This window comes from Trichoplusia ni, chromosome 4, assembly GCF_003590095.1.
Source record: "Trichoplusia ni isolate ovarian cell line Hi5 chromosome 4, tn1, whole genome shotgun sequence".
Classification (NCBI taxonomy): Eukaryota; Metazoa; Arthropoda; class Insecta; order Lepidoptera; family Noctuidae; genus Trichoplusia; species Trichoplusia ni.
In genome coordinates this window covers 9,567,267-9,584,218 of record NC_039481.1, presented here as the reverse complement: position 1 = coordinate 9,584,218, position 16,952 = coordinate 9,567,267, and the positions used below count along the sequence as shown (strand labels likewise).

At 34.8% G+C, this 16,952-nt stretch overlaps 1 protein-coding gene across 1 annotated transcript in view; it reads right to left on the bottom strand.

Annotated features, from left to right (window-relative positions):
- LOC113492960 (solute carrier family 22 member 3-like) overlaps nt 1-14,365 on the bottom strand; it is a 38,926-nt gene extending 24,561 nt beyond the window's left edge. The window contains exon 1 of the mRNA XM_026870709.1: nt 14,081-14,365. The gene's annotated coding sequence lies outside the window, so the exon portion shown is untranslated. The remainder of the gene's footprint in view (nt 1-14,080) is intronic.
- Nucleotides 14,366-16,952: the final 2,587 nt, after the last annotated feature.

Sequence of the window (16,952 nt, the reverse complement as noted above, 5' to 3'; positions counted from 1 at the left end):
TCACATAACATATGTTGAAGATTACCAGTGGTAAGATCACATAGTCGCATTTAACAAGAATTTTTTTGACGATAATTATCGGAGTCTACAAAATGAGAGGTATTTCTTGCGGTTATAGCTGCAAAACATTACCTTCCTTTAACATAGTCTGATATAAGTAGCCAATGAGGTACTGTCAACTATCTCTCTCGGGTACAAATAATTTTGTGTTCTTCCATCGATATAGTTATAATTCAAAGCCTTAATTTAATAAAAAAATCTATTACATAAACCCTTCAGGTCAATTTTAACAGAAGATAAATAGATTTTTTTTATGACCTCTTTCAAGAAACAGAGCCTCTATAAATATTTTTTGGTCTACGGAGGCTACTTGCGTTAACCAACAATTCTAGCTTAAGCAGGAATTAAAGAGAAAAATATACTAATCTCCATCTAATAATGCACATCCATGTTCCCTGTCGACGTATCCACTCATACGATAAAATGGCTTTTATCATGTGCGGCCAACATGATAAACGCCTAATAATACCTCGGTCATCCTTTAAATGCCTATCAAGTAGAGATGCACCTGATTATATATCGATAACGGAGCCCGATTTGGAAATACATATCTATAAACGATACCGAGGTTTTATTGTTGTGTAGTTCAAACAACGTTTTCTATTGGAAAATCATTGGGACTGATTGACTTGACTGGTTGACTTGGTAGAGTTTGCCTCTAGCATTAAGTCCGCCATTGTATGTACTTGTTTTATAAGAAGTATTAAATATAGAAATAAATATTTCACAACCAAGTAAAGACGGTTATTGAAATGAAGGTTATTATAATTATCAACTAACCAGTAAGTAATTCCTTGTAAGATTAGCTATTGGTTGCCCTATACTGGCTATTTGGATTTTGGAGCGCAGTATAAGGTAAGTTGCGAATGCGATCAAAAAGCGTTCCGCCTAAAATACTTGAAAAAAAGATAAACAATCGAGTTAATTACTTGATTGTAGCATAATAATGGGATAGAACATAAAATCCAACTTATTTATTCGATTTTATGACTCATAAAATCATAATATAGAATCGATTCGATATGAGACAGTAGATCATACATTGTACATCCCTATACCATCTCCTTGGCCGAGTTAAAAACGCATAATAATTCATAATTCCGCTAACCTGCGTAGCTGTATAATCATGTAAACATAACGTGATTACATATTTATTATTTCATTCAAAACGGGACATTGGTTTATTTTCGCCAATCAGACAATCTATGAAAAATAAAACATGTTGTTAGTTATATACCCAAATTTTTTATACCCTATTTTTTCTTGTTTGTTTGTTTGTTAGTCGTTCCGGTTGGATTTTTATACAGGCTGAAATTTTTAAACCCGATGACAGTGCAATCTACGACTATAAAAACAGCTGGACCGATTTTGATAAAATTAAATGGAGTGACATCTAAAAACGTGGGTTTTTAGATTTTTAAATTATCATTTTTTATATATGTGTTGATGATATTATGATAGCCTTCAATTCCTGGTAATACCCAAATTTTAGAGCTGTTTCAGGAAACTGGATATTTTTACGAAATATACAGCACCGTTCAGAACGGGAATCACCTTCAACAGCAAAATAAGGTTGTCACCATACTTGGCTGTACCGGATCCTTGTTCGCGATAAATGGCAATTTGAACTTGAATTAGTCAGACTGGTTGAACTTGGCGTAGATTGAATGAAAGATTTCTTAGGTCACGCAAGGCATGAGGCACGGATCTCATCACCTTATGTGCACTTAACCAATAACATCTAATTAGGGATCCGTACCCAAATGGGTAAAAATGGAACCCTATTATCATGGCTCTGATGTCCGTCTGTTAACAGGCTGTATATATAACAGATGGTGTATTCCTGTTGCCAGTGTAGCGCCTCATTTAATTTTGAAATTATAAAATAAACATCGGGGTTTAGCTACAGTTCAAGCATTCATTTGTTTTTAGGGTCGAATAACACTGATTTATTAGATTAAACTTTGTTATTCGAAAAATCAAGAATGTATAGCATTTCTAAATAAAACAATAAATGATTTCAAAGAAACTATAGTATGGGAACTCTACTCTGAATTAACAACTGTGAAGCAAAACTAATCAATGTTTCGACAAGCGCAAATAAATGCTATGTTGTTTTCGGCCTAATCACTGAACAACAACCGTTCTAAATCGAGTTTTCCTTCTTCTGTTTGCGATAAATTTAACTTTTTATGATGAGGGGTTCGGGACATAAATATATACGAACGCATATGCTTACATAAGCCTAAATTACTGAGAACTCAAATAATATGTTTCAATTCCATGGATCCATACTGTCCTCGTTCTGAAAGCCGAACCCAACCAAACCGTCGAGATATGAATGAGCCAAGTATGAATTCGACAGTTGTATAGCGTTGATAGAAAACACTCAAATGTACGAACATGACATCTCAAAGTCACGTGTCTAATAGAACTGACATGTCATTTCCATACAATTGGTCGTTTACTATTGAGGCCAGAGATTGTAGAAATGTTACTTAGCCCCCTGTCCCTATCGGTAAGTACCAGTGTTGACTCATAATTACAATTTACTGTACGTGGAGTACATAATTTGTTGAAAAGTGACCAATTTAAAAAAAAAACAAGACCCATTTGTTCAAGTAGCACTTTTGAACGTCAAAGAATTCATATAATTTAACTTCCCCGTATCGCCCACCCTTCACTAAACCATCGCTCTTAAGTGCACTAAGAAACAGGGCAACAATCTGTCACTTTTTTATTTAAAAGCAACACTATTATGTTCCGTAATAGACGGCAGATAAATCAGATTATAATACACTTTAAACCTTTGTTGCAACAATCGACTCTCTCCGGTTATCTCGTACGTATCTTTTTCATATCATATCAGATATCATTTACACATATGTATATCGCAAACGTATCTTCCTCCCACAATATCAAACGCTATTTATAAAAGAGCAAAAGAATATAAACAGCTACTCCACGTATACCTAACAATCTAATCGATAAAATTATAACTTGTAAAGAATTGTAGATCCGTTGTAAGCTCAATTAAGTGAGAAAATTGCAAGAGTACTCTGTTATTACGGCCACATGATGATCAGGTTTCACCCTTACGTAATGTTAAATCTTGACCTTAGGCACCCTTGCACGCACGCAAACACACAGAGAGCAGTTGCTGTGTAGGCTACATACAACGGTTTACTCACTCGTATTTATTGGGATCGCACTAATAGTTTCGATACTGGAATCCTTAATTAGCAGTTGATGCGACGCCGGGCGAGCGAATCAAACGGGGATTGCGGGGATTGCAATTCGCTCGCGGTCCCGCCTTCGGACTTTTGGGCTGAATACAAACAGACTAGCCCAACAAACCAAGTTTAGTTGCTGACTATACCCATTATACTTATATATTATAATAGACCCGAAGAAAAGGAAAATATTTTTATATTTTATAGACCCTAACTTCACTACAAACTACTAACTTTCAAACTATCGCATTCGTCATGGGCCCGTTGGGAGCTGAAGTATAAGCCTCAGTTATAAAGAACAATTTCTCATGGACCCATGGGTCTACCGAACTACCGAACTGCCGAAAGCAGAAGCCGCTCTAACTAACCACAAACGGTATTAAGTAGTCATACACTAGAACGTCTGACAACCAGTCTTACTAAGGGGTATGTATGCCCAGCTAGGTGACTGGGTTGAGAAGTTGTGCCACCAGCATTAACTGCATCTGGTTATTCTGGAAGCCAACCTCATCATAGCCGGGAAAAGGCTAGGATGATGATGACTATTGTAGAAATGTCACATGGAGGTGCTGAAATCTGTGAATGCCGGCTACATGGCGCTTGCGTATAATGCCACCAATTAAAATAAATGATGTGCAGATTAAATCCTTGCGATACATAGTTAATTGTATCCATAAATAGATGACTCTATAAAGTTATCCACGCAATGCAGTAATTGGTTTAATCGACGATTAAAAAGAAGACTAATTGTGGAAAAAACAAAGTTAATTATAAATATATCACTCCATGTCAATTAAGTTTTTTCTAAGCTTATTTAGTTGAGCAATCTGGACCCGGTTTCCGAAGAAAAAAATCATGATTGCAATGTTATATTATTATATTTTAATTAGTAGTTTGCAAAACTTGCATAGTTACTAGAATCATTAGGTAATTGCCAATTGGATTGGATTAAGATGAAGATTTATTAGTTTCCTAATTTAAATCAATTAATATAATTTAATTAAATTTAGGATTAGGTAAGTTTGAAAACCTGTCTTTCGGATATACTCGTAGCAATCTTTGCATATTTCTTTTACTTACGTATTATAGATATGTAGACAACATTGTTTTAATGCACATCACACTTATGTATATTATAAATACGAAAGTACTTATACGAATGTGTGTTTATTTCCTCTTCACTCCCAAACGGCTAGACGAGTTTTTAGCTTTTCTAGCTGGTTTTTAATATAAAAGAGAACACGATTTAACCATAATATTTACTTTACTCTTGCTTAAGGCTGCTCTTTCGTAAAAAGCTTGAAAAAAGCGTGCAAATGAAACAGCTTTTCGTCGGCACTTACAGAGAATTTATATCTACAAAAAATAGTTAGTAATCTACATGATATGATACGTAATTTGGTTTAGCCATAATTTTTCTATTGGCATCACAAAATAAAAAAATCCCCAAATCACCTCCAATTCGTAGAGATAAAACCATTTTACTGCTTTATTTTTAGTAAAAGAACATTCGAAAAAAATCTACTGCTTTGCAATACATAGGAAAATGATTTGGTTTGGTTACTTAACTTTATTTAAAAATATGTCTGATTTCTATAATAACTATTTAAAAATGCGTCCCGTATAAATACTGCATCTATATCACCCCCGCACTCGTACAAATGCACAAGGTCACTAGCGAGAATACAAGCCTTAAAGGCTCACAGTTGGGCGCCAAATAAGCTCCAAACTAGGACCGAGGGTGCAGGTAATCAGACGCACTAAAAACTAAGACATGTTACAACACATACTATATTTTTTTTAAGTTGAATTTGGACTCTTATATAAGTAAAACATTTATTCGAATGCAAACATGACATGGAGTGTTTTACTCTTAAACAACTGAGACTACTACTGATTTAAGAGGTTGAGTTCGGAAGCCGAACCTCAGTGACAAATAAATGAAAAAAAAACAAACTCTTTCCCTGATATGTATTTACGTATATTTTTCGATTAATCCCTACTAATATTATAAATGCGAAAGTAACTCTGTCTGTCTGTTACGCTTTCACGTCTAAACCACTGAACTGATTTTAATGAAATTTGGTACAGACATAGAGTTGACCTTGAGCAAGAATATAGGATAGTTTTTATCCCAAACTTTTGAAGAGTTCTCTTGGAAACGCGATATAACCGACCCGGACGCGCAAGAATATAGGATAGTTTTTATCCCAAACTTTTGAAGAGTTCTCTTGGGAACGCGATATAACCGACCCGGACGCGGAAGCCGCGGGCGAAAAGCTAGTGGATAATTGGTAAAAAATCTAATCAGGGTGATAGGTACATTTCATTTTTATTATAGTAATCAAACAATAATTGCGAAGATTTAACGCATTACAGCTTGACTTAACACAAGTTTCCAACTTACAGTATCATCTTAATTTACGTTAACGCGACAAAATAAAAATACCTAACCGATGTTTTCTGGAAATCTATCTGACGATCATATACGTTTTTTTTCATCATCGATACATCTTATTCGTAGTAATAATAATGTTTGCCTGTCACAGATTATGGTATGCTAATGTCGCTAAGTTGATATGCCCACAAATCATAGAGGTTACATCATTGAGTATCGCATTAAAAACGTTATGTCTCACGGCCGTATGTTAACTATGTATTTTGTATTGGATTCGCGATTTCTATTTAAAAACAATTCAAGATTGTATTCACTTTGTCTGCCGATTATAGCAATGGAATTCCTAATCCTCTATTATGTTATTTTATAGCTTGGGATGTTAAAATGCTAAGTTATCTAATTAATGTAATTGCTGCAAATCAATTAATTTTTTGTGCTTTAAAACTTGATACTATAAATAATATTTCGTCTCGTAAACGTTTATCGGTTCTGTACTGGACAGAATGTTCTTTACCTAAGTAAAAATCTAGTAGTATGATGCCACAGGAAATTAACACGTATATTTAATACGTTAACCAAATATTTATATGTGTGTAATGTGTTCAAATAAGGTTCAATTTTCATGTTCTACTGCCAACATATAGAATCAAACAGAAGTAGTTTGAAAATATAAGGCTGATAAAAAGGTGCAATTGTACGTCGTCTTTCAAAAAGTTTAACATACTCATGGCATGTTAAAATATTTAGAACGGTACTTTAATTAATAATGAGTTTGTTGAACTGACAGCTGAGAATTTCCTACGCTACAGTGCAATAGCCAATTAACACCCAAAGACCGTGGGAGGGTGATTAATAATGTGATGTGTTAAGAGACACAACTCATTGATAACGGAGTATGAACCAAAACAGAAGGCCCATCATGATATTTAAAACATTTGAACTAACATTACTCTAACCAACATTTATTTTGACAGTTTTATCGAACATCGAACTGTCAAAATGTTTGTTTACGACTCTTCTATTGCTCTTTTAAAATTTCAAATTTTTCGCATATTTAAATTGAAAAGTTGTAAGTAGTTTATATTATATTATGATTGCTGTGCCCCATAGGGTCTACAAATGTATATAGAAAAGGAAAAGAAAGAAAAGAGTGATTAAATAATGGGTACTCAACAAAAATAAATATACTCTCCATCGGCAAAACGATTTTGTGTCACAATGTTTTCTCTTCAACCAGTGCGAATAAAATTAAAGCAAAACATTTAAAAGATGTCCGGAATTAAATTCCGCACATGTTCAAAGTTAGCACTGACCTAGCCGACCAGAATTTAAAACAGTGTTGACCCAACTGCTTGGCTTCCACTTCTTGACACTCGAAGGATTTGCTAAAAATAGTTTGAGGATGGAATTTGTAAACACGCGTTCATAATTTTTTATTTTTTGAAGCGAATCTGTTATCCAATTTATTAAATTTAGCGGTACAAAAACAGTGTTATTAAAAAAAGCCATATTATGATTTATGAGCGATTGCAACCTCTTTTATAAAAAAACACGTAGCTATATTGATGTTATTAACAAAACTGAATTATAATCACAGACCCAGGTATAAAAACTAAAATACTCAAGTGTTCTATTTTCAAAATCACGTCAACCGGTTATAGATTCTATAGAAGTCTACGTTGCGGTCAATGCCTATCTAATTATAAATTCGTTTTAAAAACATACACAAAAAATGTGTCATTTACGATGTAAGTACGTTTCCTACACGTGTTGCTGGCCAGTCGCCAGATTCCATCTCGGTTCTCAATCAACAACAACTCTTCAAAGGTCCGGACTGCATTTAAGCACTTAAGGGTCTCCTTGGACTCTTATTACCGACCAGTTTAAACGCTACGAATTAACTCTAACCTACGTATTTAACCGTTAAATGAAAACGGTTTAAATTTAACATGATTTAAATCCGTTATAGGTACCGGTCTTTGGTAAAATGTAGATTGGTATTTTTTTGGGGTTCAGAATAAGAACTTTTTGTTTTTTTTGCTGGGTAAGTACGAGTAAAAAAACCTACAGAATCATGTCCTTATAATCAGCGCCTGTCCATCCATTAAAACTACTCAGTATTATAAAAACATGAACAAATTGTTTGTGGAAAGTCAGGCTTAATTGTCTTCACTTCTTCAGTGAGATTGTGAGATCTAATTTGGACAATCACGTCATTTTAGTAATTCAAAATTTAAATACGGTATTCCCACATGTTTTACGGCTGCGTGGGAACGAAGCTTGCGATTCTCTTCAGGATAATTAAATTCCGCAGACGACAATTAAACAATTTATATTAATAAATAAAGCCCGTTGCAGAATCACGTGTTAGCAAAAAAACTGCGATGTTACTTTTAAGAACACGTGAGAAGTACCAAGTTCAAAGTCGTTTTATATTTACAAATTGTGTGTCATCCTCTATATTTATCCCAAATAAAAACAGGCAAGTACTTGAAGTCAGATTCGCAACGCGGATGTTTCAACAGTGGTCCACGCTCAAATTTAATTTTCACCCACCAAAAATTATTTGAGGGTAGCAACCATTGGTTAACTCTGATCTTTATATGTTACAGCAGCAATCAATAGAAATGCATCATCAATAAATTTCAACTGTCTGGCTGGCACGGGTTAGGAAATGCATCCTGGCAACCAACACACTGACTTACAAACGGACGGACACAGGCGAAGCCTCATTAATAGGGTTCCATTTTCATTCTTCGGGAACGGAACTCTAAAAAGAGTAAAATTGTCATCTAATTTAGTGGTATTTTCGTATAACAAATAAATATCAGCTACACAGTGCCCTGGGGAACTGTTACCACCTCCAAAAGCGAGGTTTTATGAGATGGAAGTATCCATCGGTAATCGAAAGGTCTTCGAAATAAGTAAATGACACCCCAAGGCACTACCTTCAAATAACTACTCCCATTGGCGTTACATGAGACTTTAGAATGTAGTCCTCCCAATAGTACCATTTTGTTTCTTTTTAATTATTTCAGCAAAAACTTCTTCGCTAAAAATTTTCTTCAATATACCTTAGGGACTTCTAGACTTTTCCGTGACATCATGTAATTTTTAAATAATCAAGACATCGCACACCCGAAGATGGCTGCCTTGTCAAAATATTTGAATTTCGAATCCATATCAGGCGGCAACTGTTTACAGTTTATATTCTAACTTCCTGGCGATTTAGTCGCTTCTAAATGGCTGTGATTCGTTTGATGGGCAAAACGTAGAACCACACACATACAATTAATTTCATAATCATTCCGTGAGCTCCGAACAAACACTGATATTTTCTTTTGATAAAAAAGAGAAATGACTTTGTTAATGTTCTTTTTTTGTGAACAAAACTGTCATGGTTGTCCTATTTGGTCATATTACAGCTTAACGATGAACGCTTTAATAAATGATTTAATAAAAAAATGAGAGTACAATATAAGCCTAAAATGCAGTAATTTCATTAATTCAAACTGATTTACGGATAAATCAATGATTTTCTATAAAATGACGTTGCTAATATAAGGCAAAGAAGTCCAATCACATAAGACAGTTAAAAACACTGACAATGGCACGAAGCTTGGGTTTGAATATTGACGTCCTCGTTCAAATGCTTAGCCTCAATGTTATCCTGTATTCAGTCTGAATAGCTAATATGGACATTAGGTATTGCTGATATAACTAAACGTTTTACTCATGTGAAGGTCCCCAAGCATTGTATAGACATAATGGTATCTGTAAATCGCGATGTTACGACACTTACACAATTTGCAGCATGCTGTGAACAATAAAATGTTGAATTAAAGTTTTAGGATTCCGTAGACAAATGGTGAAAATAGAACCCTATAACTTGAATTCGCTGTCTGAACCTAGGAATACCTGACCGTCTGTCCATTTGTCACTGGGCCGTATCTCATGAAAAGCAATAGATTTCTGCTTCAACAATAAATGTTATTTACAATCGAAGCTGCGCAACGATTACGGTTGTTACGATAACAAACTGATGATGAAGATGAAAAAAAATAGAACGTTTTTTTTTTCAAATTTATTTTTCAGTTTTTAACCTATTGGTACGAAAGCCCCTTTGCAGTGGGGCTGTTTTGAGTCTCAGTAGACCGCTTTTCTCTGGTGGTTTGCCGAACTTGTGTTAAATGTTGACAGAACTTCAACAATCAAACTCATAGTGATCTGATCTGAAGGACTCTACTTTAGAGGGTAAGGGCATCCAGTTTGCAATGTCAGCATTGAGAGACTTGTATTTTAAATAAACTTCAATGGACTAAAAGACACAAAATCTATTTAAGAATAGTCCACACAGCCGAATTTTTCTATAATTTACTCATTGAAATATCTTGAACGTAAAACGTATTTCAAACACATCTTGCAGGTAAATACACTTTATTTTACCATGAAGTAGGTAGAGGAAGCTCAGAAAAAGGCCTTGCAAATACTATTTTTATTTGAGCCTATTTGCTGAAGCGCGATTATCTAGAGATCTTTCGGGATTATAGGTTAATCTCTTGTGTCATACATAAACAGCGTGGATAGTTCGGCTTTTCCGTATTCTTATTTTAAAACACAAACTTCTTGTTATTATTGTTATTGCTATAATCTGGTTGTTCATTAATGTGGCCTGGATTTAGTTAATCCCCTGGCTGAGTGGTTTTACCTCACATACCTATTACATATTAAAAACTAAACGTGTTTGTGACAGATGAATAGAACTATAAAGACATTCCACCTCCTTTTTAAAACGAAACTATTAACTTTAACATGTCTTAAGCATCATAATACTTTAGCAACCATCAAGGAATTATGTTTAAGATATTAATACCTATGATCGTTTTGTTTGTAAAACTCATAGCAAATAATGGATTGTTAACTTTATGGGATATTTTAAGGGCCCTTAACTCATACAATAATGATTGTATGTGATTGCGAAAGTCTGTGATTGTACGGATTTAATCTTTACTGGCGTTGATACTTTTATCCGGCGGTTATATTTGATCACGGTTTATGGGATAAGGAAATGTAAATTTAGTTGAATATATCCGATTATCTGCATGAAGATGTGTTGTGGACACCTTCACATAGCTGTCAGACGGACGGCTGGTGGAAACAGCTGGGTGGTGGCCAAGACCGGTCGCAAGAGTCAGGGGCGAGTGCAACCATGTTGCTTTCGAGAAAACGGGTTAACTGGAAACGCAAAGGCCTACACATAAAAGGTATACAATTGTGGTATGACTAAAACCCACATGTCATTTAAAATTAAAACAGAAGAAATTATAAGTAGATATAATATACGAAGTAGAGTTTTTCTTTTTCAAAAAACGTCTTCCGCATCAATCCTTTTGTCGGGTGGTGTTTCACAAACATTCAACTCACAGACAACCAGACTCAGGACTAGCATTCGTGAATCACACAAATGCCCGTCCGTCGACGGGGATCGAAATCGCGACTCACACTCACTTGTTTTAGTGTGGCGACCTAAATCACTTTACATGAAGAAGATAATCTGTCTATAAAAAACTTTACTTCCGAGAAAACTAATCAGTCCCGTATTAAATGCAGAGTAAGATACACGAATATAGAGAACTCTGAACAGTACGAAAGTATTTTAGAAAATAAGGTTTTCAGGTGGCTGTTATTAAATAAAACAGCTGTTTTTATATTTAATAGTATCTATTTATTTACGTGGTTACAGTTTTATGAGTATTTTTTGTATTATCCATTTGTTTTACACACATTTTTTATTTATTTTTTACATGTTTGTTATTTTTACATACATAATTGCAATTAATATACGTCATAGGGTTTTTTTATGAAGATATCTTTCTTGACGATGACTTACACTATGTTTACTATTTTCGGACCTAATCCGCAGCTTGTACCTACTGTTTGTTTAAGTACCTACATTTGATTTTGTAAGATAAACCTACGTAGACTTAACAAAAACATTAATACACGGCTTAGCCTTTTCCCAACTATGTTGGGGTCGGCTACCAGACCAACCGGTTTCAGCTAAGTACTAGTGTTTTACAAGGAGCGACTGCCTATCTGACCTCCTCAACCCAGTTACCTGGGCAACACGATACCCCTTGGTTAGACTGGTTGTCAGACTTTTCAAGCTTCTAACTACCTGTAACGACTGTCAAAGATGTAGAAATGACAGCCGGGACCCACAATTTAACGTGCCTTCCGAAACACGGAGGAACTCGTTATGACAAAGATGGTCACCCATCTACGGACCAACCATAGCTTAACCTTTGATCGAATCACTTTTGCGGTTATATAAGCCAACAAAAACATTAACAAAAGAAGTTAAATATGGGTTTCAAATAAAAGGCACATTATAAATGGTCGTGACCTTTAACCCTGTGAGGTTGGACCTTGGAAACTTGAAGATACGGTCTTGCGATCTGATAACAAAGCAAAGGAAACGACTACTGCTGGACAAACACGAACACCTTTATGTAACGACAGTTTTATGGGAATCAATAACTATGATTCATTTTAAACGACATTATAGCTATCCCACTAATATAATAATTGAGAAAGTTTGGATGGATGTTTGTTACTCTTTCACGCAAAAAGTACTGAACAGATTTGGATAAAATTTTATACACAGATAGTTTATAACCTGGATACTAAATGGATACTGTTTATAAACATGAGACAGTTTTTATTATGGTTGCATTTTCAAGAGGGATCATTTTCGAATTGTAGTTAGCGGAGCCTCTGGCAACAGCTAGTCTGCCAACTACTCGTAATAGTTCTATCAATAAACAATGTTTAGTACCTGGTACTTGGTACATTGTTCCATACACTCTGGGCCCCAATTCTGCTATTTGCAATTATTGTATTAGAAAAATGCTTAAAAATTGCATTTTAATCCTTTTGCTATTCATTCATTGGCTATTATAAATTTTATCATTAAAATTACCTGCTCTTCCCCAAACAGCCTCAACGACTTGATAACTTTTTGAAATGACGAGAATATGCTCATTTCTATGATAATATTATATTCCACGAAGTATCTGTAATACTGTTCTGTGTAGTGTTTTACTACTTGCTACTTATACATAATTAAGAAATAAAATATTACAATCACTTCAAGGCCGCTTCTTTCTGATTATACAGCCACAATGCGAATTCGATAACGCCGACCTTTGACACGGAAGATAAAATGGAGGAAAAGAAAACATTATCACATTTTATAATAATATAGTGCCGAATAAAAAACAGTCTTGTCATATCGGTTTATCCTTAAGATGTAAACGGAATAAGGAAAGTAGAGTCGTAAATCTTTATTTACGAGAAAAACCTCTTGTGTAACAGAAACCTGATGATATTAGGAGAATAGAACTTTAATATTTCTTATAGAAGTAGAATAGAATTTTGTAAAACTGTTTGAGGAATTACTTTTTAATTTTAAAGAAACTCCCCCTCATTACATTAGCTATTTGCCAATTAAAGTACCGTCAAAATCGGTAAAGGTATTTCAGAGATTAGCCGGAACAAAAAGATAGAAGGACAAAAAATGAAAAATGTTATTTCAGGAATATAGTTCCCGTATACATTATATTATATTCATAGATGCATGAATTAAAAAACGGTTATATTACAATATTACAAAAACATTCAAATTTTATATGTGTGTAGATAGAACAATGTACGGGACAGTGAAAACAAAAGCAAGCGTGCATTGTGAATAAAGTGATTTGTTTGTGTGCACCATTTAATGATTAAACTATTCAGAATGAGTGGGTCGTAATTGTTTACGTATATGTTCACCTAATTTACTAGGCAGATAGGTATAGGCACTTGAAAAGGAGGTTATATTATAGGTGGACATTTAAACATTTTATGCACATCGTCGTTATGCAGATTTAAACTTTCGCAAGAGTGTTGTAACTGAACATAAACACTATATTTTGAAAAAAGAACGCAAGCCTTTTATGCAAAAAAAAATAGCGCTCATTCGGCCTACGTATGTTTATACTCAAGCGTAAATATATTTAAGTGTTTATATTGATAGTTATGAAAAAATAATTAAAAAAGTAAATTCCAAATTGTGGTTCAAGGCCAAGGAGTTTAGGTACCAGCTTGGCCATTGAACTTATGGAAATTAATTGTGGTAGATATTTAAAATCTGATATATTACTTTCTTTAAATATTTGTTACATTGCCAAATTACTGCATTAAACTGAATCATAAACATTTATTTTTAATGTACATTAATATTTTTAGTTACACGTTTCTCTTATTCAGCTGACAATTAATTCCCGAATCTGCTTCCCTATTCATAGAACTAAAGAAACACAAAAAACTGGAACTTGTGCCAACTTACCTTAGGATGGAAACACAAGTCAATTATAGACTACAAAATATTGTTTTCAGTCCGACACATGTGCACTAAATTCATGAATATCCTTTGCCACATAAACTATCACTTGTAAAAAAATAAACAATCGTGTTCCGATTTTAAAATTTGAAACCGATTAGCGCGACCGCTCCACTGTACCACGAATGTGTACTGCTGCCAGATGTAAGATGGCACAACACATGAATGACTGCAGTAGTATTTACGTCACGAGCCGAAGAAATTTCTACTTTACAGCTTTTACTTAGAGCTTATATTTAATCGTATCGCAGCAAAGACAGACCACCACCAGCTGTGCGAGTAAACATACCTTTTTTTGTTTCAGAAGAAAGTTCTGTTTCACGTTCAGCGCAATGCCGCATTGTCGGCTTCTGTTGACCAATGAGGTTAAAGCTAGCAAGTGTTATCGACGAATCAAGAGTCAAGGGCGCGTGAAAATTTTACTACGGTTTTGCTTCCTTACCTTCAGTAAATTATTGAAATTCCCCGTCGATTTGCGTTTAATAATCAAAAGCATGATTGTTGTTAAATATTGGATGTGGCGGGCGCATTAAGTGTCGGCGCCAGCGTCAATTATGCAACGAGCATACGCCAAGGATCAAAGTCCGTTTCTTTGCATACTTTCTCTAGAATCTCTTTAACTTTACAATGCGTGTGGGAAGCACGTTCGATACACACACTTTTAAACGTGCTTTTGTCGCTCACGCACGCGAAATTAGGAACTACATGAAAGCTCACGATAAAAACAGTCCGGTATAATTTGAATATTATAAAGCTATTTCTTGTTCGTCGGGGAAAATATAACGACTTCGTACATAATTAATAGTAAATGCTTTTTGAAATGAACTTTGCCATCCCAACCAAAAAAGGTGCACGAAAAATAGATGTTATCCTTTTCTCAGACCTACCCAACATGAACTCAAAATTACATGATATTCAGTGGAGCCGTTTCGGACTTCAATTTCGTGAAAGACATTGTAGAGATTTTTGTGACGGACTCGCAACATTGAGGGAACGAGAAGAAAAAGAAAAATCTGTTCGGTTACTAATTGATGCCCATAACAACATTGTTTGACCTATTTTTTGCCTAACTCAATAAATTGTCTCTTTAACATATATATTTTTTTAAAGGTACAGTAACAAGACAAAATCGCGGGCACAACTATGTAGTTTATGATTACATGAACAATAGGAGCCCAGGCCACACATAAGGAGCGGTCGAAACCCGAACAATGGCCGATTAAAAAATAAACCGGTCAAGTGCAATCGGAGTCCCGCCACTGAGGATTCCAAAAAAATAGGCTGACGATAAACAGATTGGTTTGGTGACAAATCATCGACGGACTAACAGACACACTTCACCCTTTGGGTAAGGAACAAAGTAAACGTAAAAAAATGGTGATCACTTCACATCAGCAGGTCAAGAGAGATTTCCTAAGTAAGATAGTCCTAAAAGAGAGACGGTGAACTAGACATCATTAAGTCTTGGGAAGTCATGCTTCAAGAGGTAGTTGTAGGCTTTCAGAGACCAGCATGCATTCATAACCGTCAGAACCAAAGTGTTCACTTTGGTTTTGTCAAGTAAGTGCTCTAACACACATTACAAGATCAGATCACACATTTCATTTAAGCCCGCCCTCATAGTCCTTATGCTGATGACGACTGTCACTCTATCAGGATAGTTTCAATTACTTAACCCGTTGCCTCAGAGAACCAAAATATGTCTTGGCCTGTGATACGAGAGAGGGCCACTTACAACACACCACAAAAAATCATATTCTCTCCTCTGCTGTGAAAATTCATATAGGACACCTGTAGAGGATATACAAGGAAAATTTATCAGACAGATAGACAGGTTCAACATAAAGAAGTCGTTTAACAAAAGGAAAAAAATAAGCCACTTTAAGAACTCAAGCTACATTTCTAACACTTGCTTTGTCCGTAACATTTGTAATGGACTATAAACCTTTTATTAAACCGTTGTACGTGCCCATGGTTACGATTGTCAATTAATGACAATGATGTTGGTGCCTTTAATTAGTTCCAATTTCACGCCTGTAACTTTTAACGTCGTAATTATCCCATATCCGCTTAGATATAAATAAACGCTTCGCGGAAAATATCTACGCAGAATTTTCAACGGCTATTTTTTCAGTACTTAGTTTGTCAATTAGTTAAGAAATCATTTAGCAATTAGATACTTAGTAGGTACAAGTAATATTGCCTTGGATGGTCATGACTTAATTCAATAAAAACTTTACCCTCCTTCCGACGCAGTTGGTTGACTTTCTGTCAAATAATTTGCTACGGATAAAGCTATTGCACCTTTATACCAAAAATTGTTATTTTGTTTCGTTTTTAGCCTATTGTGTTTAGCCTATGTAATCATACCAATTCATGGTGTTCAATCAAAGCATGTAGAAAGATTTGATATTCTGAAGTTATTAGTGACCAAGATCAATAGCTTTCAGCGATAGCAACCTAAACTGCCCCTTTTAAAACGTACCGGATATTTGAACTTCAACTCGAACCATACGGCACTTGCAAAAAAGCCTTACAATTTTAATAAGGTAAATATAAAGAGATCAATTCCAAATATCAAGTTTTAAATTACTCCTTCATTTGCTTTCGTGGTAATCGTGGTTTGCCTTCTCATCCAATCAGAATAGCTTCTGATTAGATTCTAAGATAACTACTAGGATTTATCTATGGATCTATTTACCAATATTTCTGTAATATCTTGATTAGATAAATTTTACCTTCATTCAAGGATAGGATTAAACCACGTGAAAACTATTTAGCTATATGCAGAATATCAGGCGCGATCATCATTATGATA